Here is a 25,258-nt window from a genome sequence, read left to right on the forward strand (position 1 = left end):
AAAATCTGCTCTAGGAAGTCTCAGAGACATTTCCAGATAATTAATGCAATGTGTGGAAACCTGAAATCAGCACTGTTTTTTTTTTTTTTTATAAACTAGTAATTTAGGAACACATTACGGGAGAACATTAAATTAACCATTATTAGATGAGGAAATGTTAAGATTATTAAGATAATAAAAACCAATTAGTGCAGGCTTTTTGTGTATAATGTGGCTCACATAGAAAACCTATTATATTGGAGGGGCTACAAGTATTTGGGAGAATTTCAGGTACAAGCCAGAGCTTAAGAGTCTTGAGCTTTTTGCTGCAGGAATAGTGTGCTTTATGAACAATGTACTCTTTGAAACACAGTGTTGTGAGGCCAGGATTGAAGAAGTGGTTATCCCAAGAGGATTTCAAGCAGTAGGTAAGAAGTTTGTCTACCAATCTCATATCCTTTGGGAGTAAGTTGTGGCAGCTTGAAGAGAAATATAAGTTTGTTTATCTGCGCATTTAAGTTGAAAACAATTTCTTTTGTTTGCCCATGTTATATATATATTTTTATGGTTATTGCCCCCGATTTTCTTATTTTCTTCTCTACAAGCAGTAAATTAGAAGTGTTTCCATTGTCACTTCCTAGTCAGTGCCTCAATAAAGGAGAACATGATTCCGTGTAGTCTTTACAGTGACTGATGGAAGCTGTCTTTAATATCAAGGCTGTACCTTTTCATAGCTGTTACCAAGCTTCTCAGACAGATTGTATTCTCATACTGTTTTAATTTTGCTCCTGTGACTGTGGTAAACGATTAGTAGTTTATCATGACTTTGGGCAGAAATTATACAAGGTCAATAATTTCTCCATTATAAATTTATGACACCAAGCACCCTCATAATCCTTGCATCAGATTTGTTTGGCTGTTTCCTGGGCCTTTATCTGAGCCACCGCTATTGATTCTTTTTGGTTAGTTTGTTCCTGTGTCCAAACCCATTTTTTCAGATTAGCCTCAAGCTGGAGCCAATTAAGGGGACCTTCATAGCAAGTGTGTTTCCCATCTGGTAGTTTATTCAAATGATCTCTCTTCATTTACTAATCCCAAATGCCAGTTCTTCACACGACAAATTCTTGTCCTTCAGAATGACTTCCATCCCTCAAAGCATAGTTATCAAACTAAATTTCACTTAGCTTTTCCATATGATAGATCTCTTGGACGTACTGGCCAAGATGGTATGGCCTTTACACACCTCCTACTTCAGGAAGAGTTAGAAGTAGTTTTTGTTCTGACATGACCTACAAATATAATAACCTCAGCTTTGCACAGAAATGCATAACTGCACGTCCTTTTGTCTATATCATTTGTCTGCCTGTTGTTCTGCCAGGTGTATTTCTATAGCACGGCTCACTGAACTGTTGTTTTAAAATGAACAACTTTTTGCAAAGAGGAAACTAAATTCCAGTCCCCGCACTCTGTCTGTCTGCTGTGGGTTGTCCTTTTTTAAATCTTCTCTGGACTAGAGGTTCTCATTTGAAATACCCTCTTCAGAAAGACTCCAAAAGTAATTTTTTATTATTGTTATTATTTTTTATACTATTTTTTCAATCTTTCACAATTTTTGTATATGCCAGGGCCCCGAGTGCACCAATAGGCTTTACTTGTCCTGACTGGCCTCACCTGGGACCCCCGTCTACCCCCAACCACTTGTGTATCCAGCAGCCTCATTTAAGCTCACACCTGGGCTTTGAGCTCTGGCCTGAGTTGGAAGAACGGTGTAGGGTGGTGATAGCGGCAGTCCGACCACCATCGAGGAAAAGAAAGGGAACAGGAGGTTTGGTCCATTGTAAGCCTGGGGATTTTAAGCAATAGCTCAGGAGCTGCAATGGAAACAAATATAATCTGTGATGTAGCTTGGGCCAGGACTGCAGATCCAGAGATGAGTTTAAATGATGTTCCTTCATGCGTGGGCAGAAGGTGTGGCAGTGCAGGTCCCAGGTGAGGCTAGCCAGGGCAGGCAAGGCATACTGGTGCAATCAGGGTACTGACAGGAGGCAACTAAAACTCATGTTTGTGGGAGTTTCTGTGGGGTTTTGTGTGCTAAAAATGGTATCTTGCTGTTAGTGTTAAAGGAAATCCAAGTAGGTGTGTCTCTGGGCTCTGGTTTCTGTGGTGCCTGCTTTTTTTTTTTTAATTATTTTTTAAATTATTATTTTTTTAATTTCTTTTTAGCCTGCTTGTTTTCAAAAATGATTGTGATACTTCATGAAAATTTTGTTTTATCATGAATTTGGAAGAAAATGAGTGGAAACCCATAAATCAACATTTGTTTTATTTAAAAATTAAATCAAGTTTGCCTGAATATACTAGTCTTATGTCCACCTTTGAGGAAACCAGGTCAAAGCTTTGTTCTTCTAACAAAACCTTAAATGAGGCCAAGGCTGTTACAGTTTGGTTTCATTGCTGACATCTCACAGTGCTCCCTTACGTATCTCTGTATAGAATATCTATGGTAGTCATTAACGTGGGCTCATTACAGCCTGCCATCTGTAGTGGTGACAAAATGAGCTACGTTATTGCCTCAAAATGTTGTGATCTCAAAACAGTTTTACCTTGCATCTTCCTCAAAGCATGTGTAAAGAAGTCAGGGAAATTACCACTGCAAGGAACTTCTCTTTGTATTTTCTGTTCTGCTCTTTTCACTCACTCCAAAACTTCCTGCAATTTTAAATTGTCCTCCAGGTTAATATAAGGAGTTGTGGTTATCTTCATCTCTTCTGAAGTTTCTGTGATTTTTTTTTTTTATACTTTTTATTTATTTTTGGCCACAGGTGACAGTTTTTATCACCATACTTCTTAATGTGATGCTGTAAGTTGCTCAGGCTTTGAGTGAAGGGTGGACTATATGCCTTTGGGTCAATACCACTCACAAGAGAAAATACATCGTAAGCCCCTGCTCAGACACAAAACAATGCATTTCTTCAGAAAGGGCGAAGGCATGAAAGAAAGCTAAGATAAGGATACAGACAGTTTCTGGGCATAAACAGGTAACCTGATCTTGTAAGATTATGGAAGATTAGTGTTCTGTCAAGGAACGGGGAATTCCTTTTGGGAGAATAAAACCAATGGATTAAGCAGAGTGGTACTTGGCTATGGCTGGGCATGGCAACAGTGTTAAGGTTCTACTTAACAGGGAAATTATACAAAGACACAGTCTGCGCAGTCCAAAGTTTTCTGTTTGCTAGCATTACAAGCCTCAACAAAATCCTGGATACCTCAGAGTTTACAGCCTCACTAGGCTGGGGGAGTTCCTTGCTCTCTGACATAGTTTTACAAAGATTTTTAGATTACAAAGAGTTTTAGATCCTTTTTCTTTTTTCCCCAAGCTCAGAAAACTTCGCCAGATCTATTGGTGTCCCAACCTCTTAACTCTCTTCCACATTTCTTCCTTTCTTTCCTGGAAAAAGCATGCTAGATTCTCACTTAGTACAAGTGTACTAAATGATTCATTTTTTGAGTTTTAGGATTCAAATACTCATTTGTTTCCTTTTCTTGTGCTGTCAGGCTTCCCTTTTCTCCAAGATGTCTCACAGTCCTGGTATCTCTGCTATTTTTTCCTGAAAACTCTTCTGTGCTTGTCTACTTCACTGCAGTTTCTGCTTTAGACCTGACAATCTAACAGCTAAGTTCAAAACATAAAATTTTTGATGATGCTGTGAAAATTATAAAAAAAGGTAAATTAACTTGCTTGGGGTACATAGGAAGGGGTTAAGCTTTATATTGCAACAATTAGAAATTGGTACATTCCAATATCTGTGCTAAGACATCCCAAAATGTATCATATTATTGTCATCATAAGTGGCCCTACTGCTGCTACTCTTTTATTTATTGTTATTTTTTATTTAAGCCCTCTTAGACTGGTTTTCAAAGCTTTTTCTCAATGAAAATTAAAAGTAAGGCATAAATTTGCCTTTGACTGTCATATGAATACTCTAAACTCCTATGTTTCAATGTTTCTTAAAAAAAAAAAAAAAAATTCTAAGACCTCATATAAAAATGCAGTTCAGTACGGTATTGTCCTCCATTGCTTCACTTACCATGGAGTAACGAGCCATGTGGAACCGAATCACAGTGTATACTGAAGTTATAATTGCTTTACTTCCTATGTACCTATCCCACAGTTCCTGGAAATCATTATTGAGTTGTGTGACGGGAAGGTATATTGACAAAGGATACCAAGGCAATGTGTAGAAGGTACCTACTCTAGACTACAGTTGGATCATACCCTACATTAATGGCCTAGACCTCACTGGAGAGCCTGTCAAAATCTGAATGTAGTGGATGCATTGTATCAAATCAAGGTTGCTGTGGTAATGATTGACTTTTATTCATTATTATTTATGGGAGATATAACTGAGGCTTTAGGAATGCTTCCGCTAGTCAGTTTGCAAGACAGCCAGAGATACCTTTCTTGGAGTGCTTGCTTCTCTCTGTTAATCATAAGCGATGTTTTCAGCAGATAAAAGAAATTAAAAGGGACACACAAAGCTACCTCAGAGCTAATTCTGAACCTTTTAAGTAGAGCTTAAAGAGGGATTTACTTTAAAAATATTTCTTCCCGCTTACTCTGGCAGGATTATATTGACAAATGGAGTGTGTTTGTCACTGGAGTTGGTGTTGAGGGCCAAAGGCAAGGATATAACTTGTCTGGTTGTGAGGAAGTACGGCAAACTCATCGGAATGGTTGGAGCCAAGACAGTTTTCTAAATTTCAATCCAAGCTAAATATGGAGCTTCTGCATAATGCTGGCTCTTTGTGCTTCTAACAGAAGTGAGGAGTACCCCCCAGGCAAACCAGTAACCAGATCCACTGACTTTACTGTAGTCTGGATAATCTTTGATCGATTATACACTTTTAAAATCTGTGTCTCGTGATTGCATTAGAATGTGATTAAACCCGTCTCATCTTGAGTCTAAAGGAAACTAATGGCTGAACTGTTACAGGAGGAGCCAGTAGATTTTCAAGACAAATACATGCAACAATGCTGTCAATCTGTCTCCTTCAGTTCTCAGTAGGTTTGAAAATTAACGTTTTCAGCCAAATTTGACAGAGGGATGTAAGTTTGAAAGGTGTTATGTTGTGCATGTTGGTGGTTCGGAAGAGGCCAGAGTGTGTGTCCCTCCCTTAAGGGGAACAATTGTAATTTGGCACTTTCTCCATTCCAAAAAGCAGCAGCCAGCTGGCCAGTCATCATGCGTGCAACTTGAGTTTGACAGCAGCAACTGCTAATCAGTCTGGTTTAAAAAGTTCTCTGTAATGTCTTCAGCTTATAGCACTATGTGGCTCTGGGGACTAAGAAGGCAGGCGTGATATGGAGAAGGCATGGGGGAGAGGAGGAGCTGCTAAAGGATGTAGGACACAAATGAGTAGGAAACTTCCTTTACTTAGTTGTGGTGCCCATAGGATAATTTTCTTTTGTTTAAAAAAAAAAAAAAAGTGAAAAACTGCCTAAAGAATTATTACAACCTGAAAATTGTCTGATGTGATCTAAGAAGAAAGCACACTGCAGATGTCCATACAGGACAGTAATGTCTTTAGCAGCAGAGCTTGAATAGAATAAATTGCAGTAAAATGTGAAAGGTGGGATTAAATCAGGGATTATGGTACATAATTGAGATGAAACCAATATTCCCTCCTAAATTGGATAGTACAAATGTGACAACTGCTTATGGGGCTATTGATGGGAGTGCTTCGTCTGCTACAAATACAAGTGTATTTGTGTATGCTTTTCAGTACAATGGTGAATGGTCTCGGTTGTGACAGGACTTTTTTAAAATTTGCCTTTACTGCCTAGAATGCCTGGAAACCAAAGCTCTAGGGTTGTCTTTCCTTTTAAGACTGGGTTGAGGCTGGCACCTTTTATGCAAAACCAGGTTCATGCACGTTTGAATCATTTCTTTGTGAAATGATAAACTGATGGCAAAGAAAATTGGTGTCTAGAGAGGCTGAAGTGGTGTCTATCATTGTTCCCAGAATGTCTGTCGCTGGGGAAACCTTTTGCTGGACTGAAGGATGCACATCACATGAAATCATTGTATTTGCAGATCTGCTGAACTGGTGGTAACATCTCCCTCAATGGCAGAGACATTTCTTCCTCCTGCCCACAAAGTAAAGGGTTTCCAGACATGCGCCAATATATGACCCTCTTATCTGTCAAAACTGGAGAAGCAGGAGGGTGGCAGGGAGGGAGCAAGTAAGCTCCCCTGGCCTGGTCTTGGAGGAGGTGTGAGCTCTGGCTTGCAAAGGAACACTGAATTCTTGCCTCTACCACTGACCCTGTGAATGCTTTGAGTGAGTCATACAGGCTCTTGAGACCCTGTTGGTACGCTAAAGATTATGCCACTGCTTTACCTTAGGTATGGGGAGAGTAAAGTCATTAAGGGTTGCTGGGTGCTCAGCTGCTCTGATGGTAAGAGTCTATTGATAGGTAGGTAGAACCTCTCGGCTGCTCTTGGAGAAAGTCAGGGGCAAAAGTTAAGAAGCAGCTTTCAGGCATTTAGGGTTTCATATAGGAGAATTTTCTTGCTGTGACAGCATGGAGAGTGTCTTCAGTAAGAAAAGGCAAAGGAACCTGGCTGCCATTGTACTTTACAGACTGGATTAAGTATCCATTTGGTCATGATCACTGGCACTGCAAACCAAAACTGGGTACACTGGATAAAGCTATAAAGAAAAACAACAACAAAAAAAATCAATGAAGCTGAAACATTATTTCTGACTGATAGAACAGAAATTTGGTGCAGAGGTAAAGCACATACAACAGGAAGAGAAAGCTAGAAACATCTTTGTTTAAACTGTGATATTACTGTCATGCTTAAGAGAAATATCTGAAGCAGATTTTTTTGTCTGCTGGATCTAGCCTAGTGGATATGTAAGAGAGTGATGGATGAAGCAACCCACTTGTTGCAAGTCCCCAGGCTGACAGAAAAAAGTCGGGAGTATAGTTCAGACAAAGACTCTACATGCCAGTTCTGTCATCTATATTATTAATGTGCTGTGTTTGGTCCCTGTGGAGAGCTTAAACTGAGCCAGAGACAGGATGTGCATCCAGTGAACATTTCCTATGATACTGGATTCATAAAGGTTTTTTTTAATAGTCTTGAAAGTTAACTCCCCTCCTCCCTTTATCTGTCTTCCTTTCAGAGATGCCCCAAATGTTTGATTTGCCTTGAATTTGTTCCAACACCAGTCACTGAATATTTTACTTGTGCTGAAAGAAGAAAGACAAAAGCCTGGCTCAAGAGGGAAAGGTATAGGCAAATGTGAATTATCAGAGCTATTGCTGGCTAAAGATTTGTGGATAGTTTGGGAGTTTCTTATGAAGAACGAAAGGGAAAATGTAGGCTTAATGGAGAAGAACTTGGGAGTGATTTATCCTTGTAAGTTCATTGTTTGGTGCCTTATTTTGCATTTTGTTTTTTTTTTTCCCTTCCAGTCAACTTTCAGAACTCAACCTTCTTTTGCTAGGGTAAGCTTCCAATGTCTCCAGCCTTGAACTGATGTTTAAATGAACTTGCATAAGGCTGACAAACCTGGAGTGCCATCTTGTTAGGAGTAATAAAATTGTGGGTGCTGTGGAAAACTTGAGTGGATGTGAGGCACTGGTCACTTGACAAGCTGAAAGTGTAACTCCAAATTACTGTGAAGCCTGGTGCTGCATGCCAAATGCTGGAGAGGCAGGGAAAGATCAGCCTTACTCCAGCCAGGAAAAGCAGCAAAGTGACAATTCTTTTCCTCTCTGGTTTGTGACACCCCATTAGCACTTGTACCTCTCAACCCCACTCTGGAGCACAGTCTCCTGTAAGATCCTGTAGCCAGGAATATTCAGTTAGCATGGTCCAGAAAACTGATTAGGAGTGGGCGCATACTTCACTTTCTGAAAATGAGCTAAATATTTACAGAACAGGATATCTAATTGCACTGCATCCCTGCCATATACTGGACATTTTATGTTGAAATTGTCTGTCTCTTTTTTTTTTTTTTTCCTCATTGCTGCTCACCTTTGACAATCATCTCCCTTCCCTCCTTACTAGTATTTTTTCTAGAGTTAATAGAATATGGCAAGAGTAGAAAACTTCAGTTCAACCAAAAAATAAGGTACTGATATTAAATTTTTGAAAGGTCTCTGATGTAAGTCAGATCTTTTCAAGCACTGCTTTCATCTTCTAGGCTCATGTTTCAGTATTTCTGTGCCCTTATCTATAGCTAGGTTATCTCTATATAAATTAAATCATATGAACTCTGCTTTATGATTAAAGAGTGGCTCTTTCCAGTTTAAAGCTAGAGCATCCTGCTTTATATGTCTTAGGCTAAAGACAAGCTCTTGCATTACTGCAGATGGGATATATCCTTCTCTGGCTGCAGCTAAACTGGAAGAGACCAGCTTCTAGGTGACTGTCACACTGAAAGGATATGCTGACCTCTGGTATCTGCCAGCTGAGCTGCTTGTGTAATTTTCCCTAACCCTGTTCTAGTCAACATGGACTGATTTAGTGTTAGCAAGGACCTGTTATTAAGCTGTTTATGCTAATCAGATTTACTTTGGCTGAAATGAGCACTTTGAGAAGCAGCTCAGCTGGGAGGTCTGAGAGAGCAGTAGCCAGAGGGTGGAGAGAAGCTGTGACCATGATGTAGCCCAATGGGACCTCTTAGAATCACTGAATGTTCCAGGCTGAAGGGACCCACAAGGACTACTGAGTCCAACTCCTGGCTCCACACAGGACCACCCAGAAACCAAACTCTGTGTTTGAGAGTGTTGTCCAAATGTTCCTTGAGCTGCAGGCCTGGTGCTGCAACCACTGCCCTGGGGTGCCCGTTCAGCGCCTGACCACCCTCTCGGTGAAGAACCATTTCCTAAAACGCAGCCTGAACCTCCCCTGTCACAGCTCCATGCCATTGCCTCAGGTCCCATTGCTGTCACCAGAGAGGAGAGATGAGCTCCTTTTGCTCCCTTGCAGCCACAGCCTCAGTTAAAGACTTTGAAGGTCTGATGAGCATATGGCTCCTAAACTGCCAACATAGCCTGTGTTTTGAATATGACAGTGAACTCTCCCCTTAGCTTTGAACATTCTCCTGCTTAACAAGGTGCAGTGTGTTGTTTCAAATTCGCGTCTCCCTGCTTTGGCTCAGTTCTTATCTTTACTCAGCACTTTTCACTGAGATGCAACTCAAGTGGGTAAGAAGCTGTCTCCCCAGCCAGCCTGACCCTTGGGAGGTAAGGCTTGTTCTGCAGCCATCCTCGCAGGGGAACCCGGTGGTCATTCTTTATCATCAGCACTAAGCAATGTTTTATAACTGGGGAAATGAGTAATTTATTAAAATGAACTTAGAGAGTAGAGAGAAATAGAGGGTGTTTAGGGTACAGAGGATGTAGTTATCCAAGCTGGAATATGGCCAGGATACCTACATTAATTTCCACATTCTTTCAGAGTACTCCTTGGTATCAGTAATGAGAATAAATGGCCATTTATGTCTAGGCTGTCTCTTTCAGCCTCTATAGGAGGTGAACAAAGAATCTGTATTGCGCATGGGCTCCGGAGTTTTACTGTATTTGGAATGTTCTGGCTCAGCTCTCAAAACAAAGATCTGGCTATTCAAAAGTGTTTGCAGCTCTGATAAAACTATTACTACTAACTGGTAAAAGTTAGTAATGGAGCTGCTCATTAGTCAACACTACCTCTCTCTGTATATTAAATGAAGAATGTTTTTCAAGTAACAGGAAGAACCTAACAGTATCTAATTATAGAGAGTAGTTGGTAACTATGTCACTTTTATTTTAATGGCACAATCAATTTTATAGATGAAAGTTTAAATTAAAACTTAAGGAAACTGTAGTTTTAGGCAGGCAGCCAATGCTTGAATTACTGTACTTGGTAACCTGAGGAAAAAAAAATTATAGAAGTTTACGTGTCTGTATTTTTTTTAAAGGAGTTCTTGATTGCTTTTTGTTTTATGTCTCTTTTGAAATATTGACTAGAAATCAGATGAGAAATAATAATAAACTGGATGGCTCAAACTCCAGTGGCCTACACTGGGAAAATATGTGCATATGTCTTAAAATTATGTTAATCAGGGCTGTGGCTGGATTTTGGAATGAAGCTATCATGGTTTCATGTGATGGAAACCATTCAGAAGTACCTCTCAACAAGAATGGTGTTTAGGTTTTTCTCTTGTTTATTCTGAAACTATTTAAGTTTTTCTCTCACTTATTCTGAAGATGCTCTTTTCCCTTACTCATGAGTTCATTTAGACAGGAAGGAGTTCAGAGAAGTTATCTGACCTCTCGCTGAAACTGTTGATGCAAAACCTATTAACTAACACTGAGCTGTAGAACTCCAGTCTCTGAACTTGGGGTGTGTGAAGTCCTTTACCAGATCTTTAGTTGGGGAGTGGTAAAGGTATATCTGAGGGGTTTATCAACTAGTGCTGGAGCAGGTCGTGACTCATAACTCAGAATTAGCATATCCTGTTGATCTAAATTTTTTTTTCTTTTTCTTTGGTGGCAGTGGTTTTTAAGGAAATTTGTCTTTAAAAAAGCTAACTGTCAGGGTACTCTCCAGAGATTTGAATTTCTTTTCAGAATGCTGAACTGTCTAAATTTGTATTTTTAAGTAAAACTTTTTGCAGAATAACTTTTATGTGGGTACAATTAACATTCTGAATTAGTTTTCTAGAAAACAGATATTAATACAACGCATGGAGGAATGGATGAAGATGCTTCCTTCCTTTGCTATGCAACAGTTCTTCTAGCTACATATTTAAACAAAGGATCAATACTTTGTCTTCCAGGTTCCATAAAATTTTCAATTCAATCAAACCAAAAATAGGTGTTTTCTAGATTTGCCATGTATTCAAACCAGACAAATACAATAATGAGTTGGTGATACTCAAGTTTGACTGTGCATAAGTATGTCACAGGGACTCAAAGGTCTGCATATATATTTTATAATATTTATACACTATAATTGTAGTGGCTGAAGGGCTAATACACCTTTAAACACATGCTATTACATTCTTGGTTGTCTAATATTATTTTAGGATTGCTAGTAGATGATTCTTAAATATGCTCAAAGCTTGCAAGCTGTGTATTCCAGGCTTTCTGTTAACAGCTGGAAATCCCTAATTATAGTTCACAGGTTACACATTCATCTGGTAAAATCTGTAAATAAACCCTGAAAGGCAAGAATTCCACCTCCACAGTTAAGTTCTGAATGCTACAGACTTGATCACCAGGGAATGGGTGAATAACTCTCCAGTAACGTTACCTTTCAGTATGCCAAGGGATGAAAACATGCGTCCCTTTTAAGATAAAGAAGGGGTTATGATGTTAGTGTTTATGAAATGAACAGGAGCTTGATAGTTACTTGTAAAGTGAAAATATTTCAAGATCTTAGATAAAACTGTACCTAGTTGTTTGCTGATTTCAATGACATGGATAAATAGAACTAAGTCAAGCTTCCATCTGATGGCAGATCTGCCTATAAACCCACCTCTCTTTTACACTTATGGGGGCTGAAATCTTGTCCAGCCAAAAGATGAGATAGTGGATACAGAGTGACTGCAGGTGGGAGTGAAGATGTGTTCATTGCTTCCCACAGCACGTTGGATGGTGTACACTTAACTTGAGTTTAAATGTGGTCTGGAAGCTGATTTTGCTGTCAGGATTGCTGGAGGACTGGCACTGCTAAGGATCTTCAGAATCCAAGCACTGAGGCTGGAAAATATGATGAGTGAATCACATTTTAGGGCAAGGCAATAACTCAGCATAACATTTGTTGAGTCCTTGACCTGGATTAGAAGTAAACTAGTAGCTGATTACTAATCTCTCGAGCTATCTAGTTTCCCAAACCACACTTAATTAAAGTAATGAGAATGGTTGCAATTTTAAGAGTTAGGAATAATATCCCAAAGCAATTATATTTCTTCTCGGGGCTTTCAGTTGTATACAGTTGCAGGAGTCTTGCTCTGATTTCTCAGTAGCTCTCAGAGGCAGGTAAATATACGTGTGTATATATAGAGCTACGTGACATAATGGTACCACTCAGTGACAATCACAACGGCTTAACTGAAGCTTCCATGGAGATACACCCACCAGTTCGGGCTCTGTGACTGACAGTCTTTTTGCTTTTGTAGGAGAATTGTGTTTGGATAGAACACAATTAAGCTATTTATTTATACACTTAACACAATTTAAACAAAATAAACCAATCAGAAAAATTGTAATTTGTCCACGTTTGTCACGCACCAGCCTGACTGGCGTTAGCCAGTCTGAGTGTCCTGAGGCATTAGCAGATGTAAACTCTGATAGAAAGCTGTCTTTCTGATTACCTGTTCCTGAATATATCTATATATCTATATATATTTTAACTGTAACGTGCATCACTTAGTTAAATATAAAGATAATGTGAAGATGTTAACATTTATAAAAACATGGTTTAAACTCCATCTATTTTCTCTCTTTTCTTTTGCATTTTGGGAAATGACTGTTCCCTCTTGCCTCAAAAATCTGACTCCTCTTAACGAGGCTGAAAAATCATACGCTCCATTGACAGTTGATCTCTCCCATGCCATTGAAAAACCCTCTGATTACAGGGGGAGCCTTCTGTGTTTAGAACTTCTGAAACTGTGCCTCTAAAATAATGCATCCAACAATTAAAACACCCCAAATTAAAACTGCATATGGAAACTCAGTTCCCTTTTTTGGACAAACTCCTGTGCAGACCACCTGTGCAATGTTTGTGCACTGCTCATGTCTTTCGTGTTCTTGTTTAAGTGTATATTCATTACTCTGTCTCAAAAAATAGTATCCATATTTACAATGTGTCCTTTTATCTCCTTTCATTAATGGCTTTGCGTCTTCAAAGACAGCCTACTTTTCCTTTGTGCAGTGATGCACATGCCCACATTTCCTATTGCAATCAGCAGTCACTGTGGGCAGCTGGTTTGTAGTCTAGGCCAGTAGTAAGGCAAAAATCCCCATATTCCTAGATCCTGAGAACTGAACTGGCCTGGGGACTTCAGCTAGCTGCAGAGACGTCTCCATCAATTGCAATGTACTGACAGAAGTTTCGGGTGCATATAGTGACTTAAGAGCCCTATTAATCAGAGAGATTGTTTAAAGTATAATTTCCTTTCCATAGCTTTGAGTGTTTAGTTCTGTACGCAGCTCTCTGTTGTTGTGCATCTTTGTTGCAACAATCAAACTGGACACAGTGAAGAAGAATGAGTCCAGGGAACATGGGAGGAGAAAAGTATATTCACGGTACCTAACATTGTTAGTGCCTAGCTCGCAGGTTGGCTAATCTCCCTACACTCCTCACAGGGTGAATGGGAATGGGATTCAAATCTAGTGAAGGTAATATAAATACCTGAATCTAATCAGTACAGTCCACTCTGTCTCTATCTCCTTATCCTTTGGGATGTCTTGCTCTTGTACAGAATCCAGTATATGGGACAAGCCTCCGCTTATCCTTCTGACAACTACCAGTGATGGACTACAAACCCTTGTGTGTTAAGACATTCTCGTGAAATCCCTCCATGGATTTATGCAGAGGTATTCACAGTGCAGAGCTCCCAGGGACAGCTCTGTGCTGTGAGGGTGCCCTCCTTGCCTTGCAGTAATGGAGCAGACTGCAGTCATCATTTTCCCAGGTAAATCCACAGCTTTGGCAGATTGGGATAATCCTAAAACCCAAACAATATTTTCTAAAGGGAAGAAGAGAGCTTACTGCTGCCTTCAACTGTGCGTAAGAGAAATATTACAGTAGAGAAGGAGGAACTGTTGTGTTGTGGTTTTTGCCTTTAAAAAAAAAAAAAAGGGGGTGGGGTGGGGTGGGGTTTACCTCATTCTGTCAATCACCTTCATATGTTTGCCTTTTACTTATATAGGAGCACATCCTACTGTATTAGCTTTATGCAACTACACAAAAGCTGACGTTTGCAACTGGTGGAAGTTTTTATTGTTGTTTCTAAGGCTGTGTCCCAGTTACAAACCAGTTTGTGCAACCATTCCAAACGGCATATACAAATCTGCCCGACAAGTGTGGTGTTCAGTGCTTTAAGTATCTGTGTCTTACAATTTTTAATGCATGTTATATATCTTGCATGTTACATAAAAATCAAGAAAGAGATTTATTTCCTCTACAGATGTGGTATTTCTTACTTAACAAACCCCCATACAAGTAGGAATATGTATAATTATATTTGTTGTGGTCAGATATTGTTCACAATACCGAAGTATGCCTTAGTGTGTGCAACCCATTTGCTGCAATTTGTTTTGTTGCTACAAGGGATTAAATGAGTAATCAAGAGGAATGAGAGAAACATGACATTTAATTATTCTACTGTGGAGTAATACCTTATCACAGGACAAATGTACATACCCACATAATGAGAACAGGTGTATCATATGAAAGCATACAGGAAAGTTTTGTAAGAGAGAGGAAGAATGATTTTATGAATGGAATTTATTAGCATCTGCACAAAAGCCTTTAAATCCCCTTAATTTACTGCTGTAAAACAAGCTTACAAGTGAGGCACTGAATACTTACAATTTTAATGCATGCCACTTTGTTTTTATGTTTGAGCCAAGCATTTCCATGCACACGTAGAAAATCAAAGCAGTATGGTTTGTAGCACATGCTCTGTTGTGCAGCAAGCTGTGGAGGCCTTTCTAGTTGGCTCTTGATAAGAGTCATTCCCATGAAACAGGCATAGTCTCTTAATTATTTATAGAGTTACAGGAAGGAATAATGATTGGGAAATGGTACTTTAGGAAAGCAACCCACCTGTGTCTACTATGTAATAACCCTCATGCTGGTTTTATGTTGCTCATGCATGTGTGAGCTCAAAAATATTGAGCAGAGATGCACAAAATACTGGAACACCAAAACAAACAAACCAAAAACATGCTTCTTTTAGACTTAGAGAACTACCTTCAAAGCAAATCGCTTTTCACTGTTTTTGCACCTTGTATTCAAGTTTCAACAACCTCTGATGACATTAGCAAAGCATATTGCAGGGGACAGTTGGGAAACACAATCTCTGAGCAAATACTTCTAAAAATGGCCTTAAAAATTGGGGCTAGTGGAACAAAACTATTCTCTGTTATACTGGTAGGAAAAAAAAGTGATCACAATGCCATCTTTGTACAGGCATCTAAACAATGGTATTCTTCTGGTGTGCACGTGGAAGTGGTTTAGAAACTCATAAAGCATTAAGACCCTTGAATCTTTATATCTGTAGTCTGTAATCTTTTAAATAATTCATTTTAATACTTGATTCTTACTTGGGTGTGCACAACTGACCTGAGAATGTGGAGACTTGCAGTGCTATGGAGATGGCAATTTCTCATCTACTCAAGAGCGCAAAAGTGCTGAAAGGAGCAGAGAAGGAAGGGGGTCATAGATCCATTTATTTTTTGTTCCTGTCTTAATAAGAAATCTTGTCTTGACTTAAATTGCTTTAATAAAAATTTGATTTAAACTGGGAGAAAAGTTAATGTGCTTTAAACTTAAGAGCTCACATAGTTTTATAATTTATTCTTTGAAATAGAAGTGCACGTGAATCTAGCCTCTGCCATTGTCCAGGCTTTCCTCTGTTTGTGTGGGATCTGCTTATCACCATTCACCTACCAAATCACCATCTCTGGAGAGGTGTGGAAGTATCTTGCCTGTTAATATCACTACTATGGGGGGGAGGCGAAAGGGTCCATCAATATCTATCTTCAGCAGTACTGAAGACTACAGTATTACAAGATTATAGTGGAAAAATAAAAATCTACATATACATAGTCACACGCACGTGTGTGACTGCAGCATTGTAAATGGAAGATGCATGCTGTTGAAAGGGAATTCCCTAAAAGGCCATGGGTGTATAAATGTTTGCCTGAATGAGAATTTCACTGTTTCAGCTTAGGTTCTGTGTATAACGTTATTTCTGTGCATGGAGGCCACTTACTGTTGCCTGCTTTCCCACCCAAACAGCCCTTGTGCAGGTAAGAAGCAGAGGCTCTTTGTTACAAAGATGTGCTTTTAAAGCTTGACTGAGACCTGACAGTTTTCCGAGTTCCACTTTGAGTTTCAGTCCCAACTACATCTTTCTGAAAACCAAACAAGGCAAAGCAATTCTTGGTCTGTACGTTGAACTTGCATGTCGTAAATGACAAAGCATTAACAAAACCCTTGGATTACCTGCTGTTGTGTGATGAGGTAGGGTCACTGACTAATGAAATCTCTGTCCTCAGTTACCCAAGGTTGTTTAGCTCCCTGTTCAGCACTCTTCTGGAGGTGCTGGTTTTATAAGCACAGTGTCAGAGTACCCTGATCAACACAGATGTGATTGTTTTAGTTTTATTTTAAGCACACTTTGGACAGCCATCAGTACAGTGGAATGTCAACAAGGAAGTAGTACGTTTTTTAAAATTTATTTATTTTTTTATTATGTGTATATATGTACATGATATTTCTAGTAAATCCTCCTGGACCTCTGCGTTTTCGTTCTGCTTTTTCTGTGTGGCTGCTTTTGAATCAGTGTTCTTGTACCAATTAGATACTCTGGTAGCATCACCAGAGCCAGCGTAGAAGCCTGGGTCAGTGAAACTCTACAGCTTTAAGACGGATATCTGAGATGAATCTAATGAGGCAGATTGATAAAATTTTAAGGTCTCTTTCCTATTTTATTTGTATGTGGAAGACTGGAGGTTAGAAGGTTTTTTAAATAGACAAGTTCAGGGACTGCCCGTTTTGTGATCCATAAATATGCTAACTTAGTGGGTGCTTCACGGAGAGAGATGGCCGCTTCTAGGAGGTGAGTCAGCCTACTGCAATCCGAGTCATCTTCCACAGGTATTTCCTGAAAGTGCTGAAGACGACTAGACTCGTATGTTGGTTCAGTTAGGTTTGGATTCATCCCTCCTTGTTTTAGGCACCTATGTGCTTGTACAGCACCTAGCACCAGGAAGTCTTGCTCTTGTTTATATAACCTTTTAAGTTCTTCTGCAATACAAACAATAAACTTGCACTGTGTAACACTTAGGATATAGAACAGAGTTTTTTCTCATCTGTTGTACTGTATTTGAGTTCAAAATTGAACACCTGGCATTTGGGCTAAGGCTGCTGACAAGCTACCAATTGTGCTAGCAGCTCCGGTTGTGTAAACACCTGCGTTTCTAAGAAACTGTTAGGAAATTCATTTTATATAGGCTACCAAACAACCTTCAAATGGGAATTACTTTTAGCCAGACTGGTCTTGCCAGATTTTGATATGGCTTTCTGCCATGTGTTTGATTTAAACTGATAACTTAAAGACTCATATCTACTTCACAAACACCTGAGCTATGCAAAAAGCTGGTTTTACTTTAGACTTAAATCGTTTTGCAAAGCTCCATAGCAGAGTATCTGCACATCAGAAATGATGTAACCTGACAGACATAAAGTGGAATTAAAGTGAAATACATGTACTGGTTAAAACAAAATCATCTATATGTCATGAATGAGAAAAACAAAACAGATGGAACTATGTCCTTGGTCATGCATCAGAGGATTTTCAGACTCTTCTAATATAATGTAATTTAATAAAGGGGAAAACTCTCCAATATTCAAAATGTAATAAAGTAAAAAATGTGATTCTGTAATCATGTTGGAATTTAGTATCAATAACTGCAAAATAAGGAGTGCATTGATGAAATGACATTAGAGCTTAGGAAGAATATATACATTGATTTATGAATGATTGAACTGATATATTCTTCAATTGTGGTGTCACCAGCATGCTGACAAAGTGGCTTTATATGAGCACACCCCATGGTAAAAGGAAGATTATATTGCTTAGTGAGTAGAGCTGTGGTTAAAAGGAATGGAAATGTCACAAGGAGTTTGAACAGCCTGCTAGCCCCATCTGCAAAACTCCTCAGTGCTCAGAAATGGTTCCAAGCATGCAGTTATTCACACACACTTTATCCTCCAACACCATGAAAGATGAAGAAGTTTGGTATAATAATTCTACTAGAGTTGGAGCCCCTGGGGAGTCAGCAGTCTTCACGTTCGGAATGCAAAATCTTGAGGTCACCAGGAAAGCCTCATCAAGCCAGGAGCAGGCAGAGGTGCACGTGTATAACAGTACTGGTTGGCAACTGGATGTGGAGAATATAAATAAGACCCTATTCACTGTGAGATGCAGATTAAGCAAGGTAAGGTCATAGACTTTACACTTATCTGTAACATACAATGCCAAATTTCACATAGTTTGCACAGAGATGTTTATATCAGACAGCACCTCTTTATGGATAATTATAGACTCTAACTCCTTGCTCTGCTCTAAAAATCTGTATAGCCTGCCTAATTCCATTACTTTGCTTGATAGAGAATGCCTATACTTCATGTGCTATACCAGTACTCTTCTCAGACCAGAGTGACAAAAGAAGAGATGATAAATGTCTTTGAATTTAAAGTATGGTTTGCAAAGTCACTTCAATTTGGCAACATTATCCAGCAATTAATATACAAATGTTTTTTATGCTCTTTTCCTCTTACAACACAAAATACAAGTAATGATAATCTTTTCTGTAATAAACAATTTAATCATAGTAACATGGTCAGGATTCAAGATGAGAAGGTCTCAGGTATCAGAAGTCCTAGAGGATTTTTTATTACTGGAAAATGGGATCTTTGTCAGAATGTGCAAACCCTGCATTTTTAGAAAAGACAAGATAAATGGACTTTTAGTACAGGATTGTGCCAGACAATTTTCAATTTTCTAATTTTCAGGAATCTGTTTTTCTGATTTTTTTTTTTTTTTTTCAACTAGCAGAGTCAACTTAATTCGTAAATTGGATGAAAAAGGAAGGAGGGGGAGGGGTAAAGTAGTTGAGACTTTAAACTATAGAAGCCTTCACAGAAAACAGATTTCTCTTGGCAATCAAGATAACTTAACAACCATAAACACATTGTCAGAGGGAAAAATTACATTTTGCTGTAGCACAGATCATATACAGATGACTGATTTCTCTTTCAAGTTCAAGCACAAAAGGACTGTTTATATATATTTAGCATCTGACCTAGCTCTTGAAGAGCTGAGGAAGGATGGCTAAAGAGCTCTCGAAATGCTGCTTGGCAAGGAGTACAGGATAACAATCAGTGTAAGTATAAATAGCTCAAAATGCTGATAACAAGCGAAGTTGCTTCAGATGATTTGCAATGCTTGCCCACTTACATAGATGCAATCAGAAAGTTTTTGTTACAGTACGTTATATATCAGTTGTGAAGCTGCTCTGAATGCATGCTGCTTTCCCTGTGCTTGGGATGTGCTAGGAGTAACTCTAGCTATAAATCCAGAATGTGTATGTGTGCATAAATAAGGAATGTCCTGCTGTGTGGGCACAGTTTCTTTAATGCATTAGTTCCTTGTGCAGATAACTGTCCCCTGTAGATAGTGCTGGGAATTATGCTGATGTAAATAAAAGTTCCAGGGTTTGACTTATTAGATAGCTTCTTCCGAATCTGGAGACCGTAAGCGGAAAGCATCTCCTCTTACTCCTGTATTAATTAGCATAGACGAGACCAGAGGGACTCTTTCAGCATACTCAGTTTCAGAGCTGTAGTGCTCAACTGTGACAGCTTGGTTTGCACTCGCAATACCTACTATTTCCAGGTGGCTTGTATCCTGCACTGCATGGGCCTATGATTGTTTAACTTCCAAGACCGTGAGGTCTACATGTGTTCAACATAGTATAGTATATACTAAGAGGAAGGTAACTGTGAAAAGAAATGTGTAAGAAGATCCTGCTACCGTTATTTTCCACAGGCTTTGTACTTTCAGTGGTGTTATACTAACATGGTGTTTTCCTAGCTTTGACTTTCCTTTGGAGTCTCCTTTTACTTGAGACTTTTTACGTTTACACATTACTCGTGTAACATGCTGTCTCAAATAGACTTTCCCACTTAATTTTCATATGAATCGAAAAGAGAGAATTGTCCTCGATCTGTCTTGCTGCTGCTCATGCATGTTGCTTTGGGCTGTGGTTCTTTGGATAGCTACACATAGATGAACCCCCAAGTAGTGCAGGAAAATGGTGGTTGTGTGAATTCCACCTCTCTTGCTTGCAGAAGGCTCTAACTGATGGATTCTTTAACTCTAAAAACAGTATCACAATATTACTCTAACCTTATCATAACTCCTCTGATTTGGTATAAGCCCTGTGGACAGCATGGATGTGTGACTGCTAATATCACTGAACTGCATGTAAATAATTTTATAATCACATTTAATGCAGTAGAGTGATTTAATCCTTTATTTTTTTTTTTTTTTTAATTGGGAAACCTGAATTCTACTTTCTGCTATTTCTCTCTAGCTTTTTTAATAGCATCCTTCAGTGATTGTAGATGTACTGCTTACTGCATGCTTCATTCCTATTACAGAGCTAACAAGGAAGGTGACAGACTGAAACTTTGAAAAATGTAGCATGGTCTGGAAACTCAGAGTATTATCCAAGTAGGATGAACGGACATGCATCAGTTGAGGAATTTGCAGCCTAAGGGACTGCAAATATAATCCTTTTTCTTAACCAAGGAAATTTACTTCAAGAGGGTTGTTCATTTGACTTTTTTGTGTGTGTGTGTGTGTGTTTAATGTTATGTAATTAAAGAGTCTCCATCCGACTTGGTTGACACTGATGCTTTTAAAACAAACTCATGATTTTTTTGGTGCCTTGAACAAAATAAGTGGCTTAGTGTGCATCCGCCTGTCAGATACACTGCAACAATGATGTGCGTGCTATTGGAGGAGGAAAAAAAAAAGTAATTTTAGAACATTTAACTAGAGACCTCTTGAAAAACACAGCATTTCAGAAAGCTGTAGAATGCTCTCTGAAGGTTGTCATTCAGGCAGAATACTGGAAAATGCAGGTTTCCTCCCCAGAACAGTTGGAGCATACCTGGAAGGAGAGCTTATTGGTGTTCTTTTAGAAAACACTGCTTTGTAAGAGTTGGAAAACTTAATGGACATCTTTCTGGAGAAAGGTCTAAAACAGTAAGGCCTTTGAGATCCACAGAGTTAATCTTCAGGCATTTTTGAAGATCTGAGTTTTCAGCACAGCTCTGTTTTGTAAAATATTGAATAGAGAACAAATATTCTATTTTGAAGCTTAAGGCAGAACTGGATTTCTTTCTCCAGGCTACCTGCTCACCTATATTTTCCTGTGAAAATACATGTGTTTTGTTTTTAGATTGCTACATAAGAAGAATGTTCTCTCCTGAAGCACTTAATAATTAAATGCTCATTTTCTCCCGCCCCCCTAAATTGGTTTTACTATTTAATACTGTGACTATTAATGATTTAATAATGGAGTAAGAAGATTGAGCGACACCTTAAAAAACAGAAAAAATTGTCGCAGCTTATCAGGACACTGAAGTAAATAATAAAAAAAATCCTTTGTTTATGCATTTTCTCCTCTTTATCAGCATATATTGAAGAGTCTAAGTTTTATTGTGTGCCACCTTTTTTTAAAAACAACAACAAAGAATCTTGTGATTTCAGCTATCTTATGTGGGAGGGGGGAAAGAATCCCAAGCCTGTGGCATGAGGAATGGCACACAGATATTAGCAGTATTAAGAATCTGTTAAGGTGCTATATCTGTTCTTTTTGCCAGTGTAGAATTTCTTCATTTACAGTTTGGTGTAGTGCTAGATGAGTCAGCTATAGATTTGAAAGGAATAAAGAGTAAAGGGATGCACTTTGTTGGTACAAGAATTAAAAGAATGAAACCCACCACCAACAGAAGCTAAGAAAATTTAAAAACAAGTGTGAGTTTAATGAATATGTAGTCTATTCTTGCTGATGAGATGTGAAACCAGGGGCCTGATTGCTTATGGTTGTTAACAGTCCAATGGCCCTTTTTGTAGGAACGGGCATAGTAGCCCCAGTGTCCTGGCCTAATTCCAAATCTGCATTCATTCTCCTTCAAATCTCCCTGAAGGATCAATTGGATATGGTATTATCTTCTCTATTTCCTCTCATACACCAGCATGTGTTGGGGCTGATGCTGCTTTCCAAACCAGGAGCAGAACTTGGGGATTTTTCCATAAGGTTGAGTATTATATGAATGTTAAAAGTGATTGTTATAATAAAGCAGTTAATGTTTGTTCACAGAAGAATGGGGCCAATCTAGACCTTCCCAATATAGTTTTTCCTTGTAATTGCTTCAAAGCTCACCACAAATATTCTCAATATTCTGAGAAGGTTCATTTGTTCTGAATCAAACCTGTTCTTCTGTCCCTCTTTCTCCTTCCTAGCAGCTAGACTTATGGGCTTGTTTTGACCACCCTTTAATTCAGCCTAAAATACTCAATTTGTGTGTGGTAATATTCCTCGCTCCATTCTTGCTCTACAGCTATTTATCACTGATGAAAACTTCTGAACATTTCCTCTAGGCCCAGAGATTAATGGATGCAATTTTAGGGTCTCTGTGTCCATCTTGTCCTTGGGATGCAAGGCAAATTTTCTCTGTATTGGCTATTGCTTTTCAGCCAGTCATCAGCAAGTGCTGAGAGGATGGCAAGAGCAGGATAAATCTTTCAAGGCATAGATGAAACTGTCTGCAAAGAGAAAGAAGATGGGAAATTGTGAATAGGAGCAAACAGCTCTACAGAAATAGTCAATGACTTGCTTATGCAAATGTATGGAAGTTGCCTACGTTACAGAAGGCAACTTAGAGAAACTGTGCCAGGTCATAGGCTTGATCCGCTATATAATTCAGCCCTGATGTTCAGGCATATTAGGTCTAGACCTGACATTTGCTTGGGGTGGGGATGTCTGCTGTTGGAGTTGGTCAGAGAGGAAAGGAGGACGTGGTCTACTCTCATTTCCAGTAACGGTGGAGCGGTCTCTTCAGTTTGCAGATGAGAGGGGGAAGGATGGTGCTGCAGAAAGACAACTGCTGTGAATGAAGAACCTGGTTCGGTGTCTTTAAATATACCTAATCTCAAGAAGACTGTCTGCTGCTTACAGAAGCTTAAATGCTATGTTTTTTGCCAAAGTGATGTGAAGTTTCTACTTGCACGAAGATGTAAATCAGCCTTCCTGAACTGAATGACCTCTAAGTAAACACAAGTTAACACTTATGAATATTCAGGAGTGTTGTATAACATGATAAAGGCTTCCATTTATAGACTTTTTAAAAAACGTGGTTTTAATATCAAATTTTAAAATTAAGACATCATATACTATAAAAGTTATTACTAAGTTCTTGGTGAAAAACATCTGATTTTGAGTTCATTCAAACAAACTTGAGCTCACCTTAAATTTGATATGTTTCCAGCTTTCTAGTGCTATTGCTGTTTCAAATGCCATTGTCCTGGATAACAAGCATTAATTGATTCTGGGAGACTGTTGCATCTCTCTTCCTAAATTGAGCTTCCTCCCTGATAATGAGATTGCTTTCTTGATTAATTTCCCCAGAAAGCTCAATACAGCTGTCATTTCTAGCACAAATTGAACAGTAGATTGTCTGGTTTCTAAACATGCAGAGAACTTATAACTTCTATTAAAATTTGAGAAATATGGAGTATCCAATTTTGGTAAAAATGAACCACTGCATCTCTTTCCCATACTGATAATGGCATAAGACTTTTCATAAGACTTTCTGCTTATTGCTTTCTCAGGAGCAATTGTTATTCTTGGGAATGTGCAAAACTACCAAAAGAGAGTCTGTTTTTCTGAAAGCTGATTCTTCAAGAAATTTGCCTTGCAAAACGCTTTGGAAAAGTTGCTTGTACAATTTTTACCTTTATACATATTTAGTTGTTAGGAATGCTATCAGATCTATTAGGCTGGGGTTGTCAGTAGGCAATCACGCATAAAGGTTTCTGTATGCCACTGTGAACCTGAGCTGTCCAATGGGAGATATCTTGGGCTCAATTCAGTCCCCTACATGAGATGTCCCAGCCATCCAAGCATTCCCAATAAGGCTGGCAGGTACGTGAACAGGACATACAGGAAATTTGAGCAGTGCTAGGCTGTCAGCTGGAGCCAGGTGAAGTCCCCCAGGATGTCTCACATGGCACTAGAAACCTATGCTTAGGCACTGGATTGAGTCTCCTCCTTCACTCACGTCAGGGGCAAAATTTTTACTGACTTTCTTTGGACGTTGGTTGTATGTTCTAATGAGAATTAAATAATACCAAATTAAATCTCACTTTTTTTTTTTTTTTTTCCACAGCACCTTCTGAAAACTGGTTTTCCTGGGATTTTTCCTAGGTTCTGCTGACTAGAGTGGAATTAGAAGAAGTAGGTGAGAAATCTCCTGAACCGTTCAGTATTTTTGCTGATTTTTTTTTTTCAGTGCAATAACCTAACTTCAACTCTTTATAAAAAAGTATGTAAAAAATCTCTGAGGAATGAAAATGATGCAACACTCCCATGGTGGTTGTTTCTAATGGCTGGAAAAATGTATTACTGGACTTTGTGAATTGCTATACTCAGTAAGCAGCAAACACAATTAAAGCCAGAATATACTGTATCACAACATGTACTAAATTAATTTATCTTGACAAGTTTCATTTAGTTTAAATAATTCATAGTGTACTTTTATTAAAATGTGAAAGGAAAACTAATGAATTCTTGGTTGTATGGTATCTTACTGTAAGGCTCTTACATTATTAAAATTATAAATGTAATCACTTGAAACTTTGTTTTTTCAATAAAAAAAAACAACTGTTAGAAGTGACTTTTTGGAAGGAATGATGGTATGGGAAGAGCTGGGATTAGAAGGGCCTGCTTTAATGTGATATTGCCAGTTATCTATTAACCTGACTTAGTTCTTCATACAATTCAAAGCAATTTGCAAGGGTACTTAGTGTTGTTTCCACCATGCACAAACCACGGAATAGAGAAGTGTAAAGGGGTGAAAGAACTTGCATACAGCCACCCAGGAAACCAATGGCACAACTGGAAATAGGACTTTCAAATTCTGTTCAAGGGCAAGTTGTCTCTCTCTCTCTCTCTCTCTCTCTCATATTTCAGTATTTTTTCCATTGTGATATGTTTGTAGCGTTGTCTGCAGTGGCTCTGTTGGCCACTGTTCTTCATGTCTGTGGCGAATGTCTTAATCCTGCTTTTTTATCTAGTTCTAATTTGTAGCTCTTGGGAGAAAGAAATAGATATGTTCTGTGAGAACAGACCTGAACTCTCTTCCTGCATAAAAACTTTACCCCTGCCTCTATACAGTCTCCTGAG

General features: G+C 38.8%; 1 long non-coding RNA gene across 1 annotated transcript; it reads left to right on the forward strand.

Moving 5' to 3' along the window:
* Positions 1 to 1,720: 1,720 nt before the first annotated feature.
* Positions 1,721 to 24,956, forward strand: LOC121074990. Its single transcript, XR_005822671.1, has 4 exons — positions 1,721 to 1,816; positions 2,802 to 3,017; positions 13,468 to 13,680; positions 24,243 to 24,956. It is a non-coding gene; the product is annotated as an uncharacterized LOC121074990 (long non-coding RNA).
* Positions 24,957 to 25,258: the final 302 nt, after the last annotated feature.

The sequence above is a fragment of the Cygnus olor genome, chromosome 9, assembly GCF_009769625.2.
Source record: "Cygnus olor isolate bCygOlo1 chromosome 9, bCygOlo1.pri.v2, whole genome shotgun sequence".
Taxonomy (NCBI): Eukaryota; Metazoa; Chordata; class Aves; order Anseriformes; family Anatidae; genus Cygnus; species Cygnus olor.